General features: G+C 51.1%; 1 protein-coding gene across 1 annotated transcript in view; it reads right to left on the minus strand.

Annotated features, from left to right (window-relative positions):
* Positions 1–2,140, minus strand: part of ADAMTS14 (ADAM metallopeptidase with thrombospondin type 1 motif 14) — a 14,526-nt gene that overhangs the window by 11,502 nt on the left and 884 nt on the right. The window lies entirely within an intron of this gene.

A 2,140-nucleotide genomic window follows, 5' to 3' on the forward strand; every position in this document is an offset into this window, starting at 1 on the left:
TAAAAAAAAAAAAAAAAAGAAAAAAATGTAAAATCAATCAATAAACTGTCAGTCCACCCCTCCCATTAACTCACCCCTTTGGATGCACAGGCTGTGAAAGCCCCGGGGTTATTTATTTATCGGTGTGGAAGGATAAAGCTGGACACCCCTGCCTCTCGTGGTTGGGATGCTCCTGCACCTTTCAAAGGCATTTTGTAAAAATAATGAGCATAGGGTGGATTCCTTCTGATCCTAACTCTGTTTTTGGGGGATGTGCACAGATGGGAGGAAGGCTGCGCAGCGTTGCAGCTGCAAACATTACTCAGTCCCACCAAAGCACGAGGGATCCATTCCAGGAAGGAGCTTCAAATCCCCAGGGATGTGAGGCTCAGCCCCGGATTTTTGGGTTTTGCTAGGCTTTGGCACCCCAGAGAAAACCTCATTGGATCTGAGAAGTCCCATTTATCAGGGCTTTGACCTGTTACAAAAATATTCCAGCCTTGATGTGTGTCCTGTGGGAGTCAATGTAAAAGGGTGGGAAAGGGGGAAGAGAGAGAGAGAAATGAAAAGTATGCTTGGAGAGGCTGAGAGCTGGACCTGGAGGATGGTTAAGGGAACAAGGAGGGGGGAAACACAACCACTTCCTTCACTTTCCCAAAACTTTACACATTTTCCTTCACCACTAACACTTGTCAGGAGCTGGAGCTTCGAAGTGACAGAAGGCAGGTTTAGATGGGATATTAGGAAGGCATTCTTGGCTGTGAGGGTGGGGAGGCCCTGGCACAGGTTGCTCAGAGAAGCTGTGGCTGCCCCTGGATCCCTGGGAGTGTCCAAGGCCAGGCTGGGCAGGGCTTGGAGCCACCTGGGATGGTGGAAGGTGTCCCTGCCCATGGCACTGGGATTAACTAGAGGATCCTTAAGGTTCCTTCCAACCCAAACCATTCCATGATTCCACAAGGTTCTGTGCTCATCCACCAGCACTCTGCTGCTTGGTCCCTGCTCCCAAGGACCCAGGAATCCATCAGGATGCTGCTCCATGGCAGACAGCCCCCTCCTCTCAGCAGTGGCTCTTCCCACCTCCAGCACCTACAAACAGTCCCCACGTCTGAGAAGAGCTCCCAGTCCCAAATCCTGCCCCCTCAGGCAACATGAGCTTCCCTGGGAGAAAAAAAATTGGGGAACAGCAATATTTTTCACAAACACTGACAAACAGACTCAACACCACCCTCCCAGCACTGCACATCCTTCCTCAGCCTCCCTGGAGGAGCAGCAGGACCACGAGCAGCTCAGAAACAGCTCATTAAAGGACTAAGAGCAAGAAGCTGTATTATTCCAAGATGGGATTTAATCTTCCTTATAAAGCAGTGCTAAATCCACACTCTCTTCCAGCTTGCAGGTACTCCCCTTCAGCCTCTGAACCGAAGGGTTAACCCAAAATCACAGCCCCTGTTTAGTCTAGGGTTTAGGAAGGGATCTGTGCCTAACTGATACCAGCTCAGCAGCGACCTTTAGGGTTAATTCAGAAAGCACATGTGGAACCAGACTGCCCCAGGCTATGGACTTCCCTTAACAGCCAGGAATAAATAATTGATTGAGGGGAAAAAAAAAAAATCATATCCAAAAGGCTGGGTGCTTGCTGCTGTGGGGACTGTGACCCTACAGTCCCCAGGTTTTGGGGCTGCTGGGGAGGGGGGAATCAGCAGGGTCAGCATCCCCTCAAGTGTTCCAGTGCCTCAGGAAGGAGAACAGGGCATCACCTCCTCTCTCCCCATCAGCCCACCCTGGAGGTGGTTCATCCCCCAGCAGAGGGGATGGAAACTGGCCCACAGAGCAATTTGCAGGCTTGGTACAACTCCCCCTGCCCTCTGCAGATGCCATTAGGCAAGTCAGTGTCTTCAGAGGAACCCCTTTGCCTCCCCAAAAATACCTGCTCAGCAAAGGGTTCTGGGAAAGGACCCACATCCCTGAAAACCTGGGATAAAGATCTTCTTACCCCTCTTGCCTGTGTGGTTACGTGCCCAGTGTGTTTCACACTGTCACCTGGCAAGAAAAGCTCTCCTATTTCATTTAAAAGGTAATTTTCCCACCTATAAACAGCCCAGCCCTCCAGGCTCGCTGTGAACTAAGGGCAAACCAGCCCACGGGACCTCCCCCATCGCTG

Source organism: Empidonax traillii, unplaced genomic scaffold (assembly GCF_003031625.1).
Source record: "Empidonax traillii isolate 1590-97213 ecotype Southwest subspecies unplaced genomic scaffold, ASM303162v1 scaffold1946:size199562, whole genome shotgun sequence".
Classification (NCBI taxonomy): Eukaryota; Metazoa; Chordata; class Aves; order Passeriformes; family Tyrannidae; genus Empidonax; species Empidonax traillii.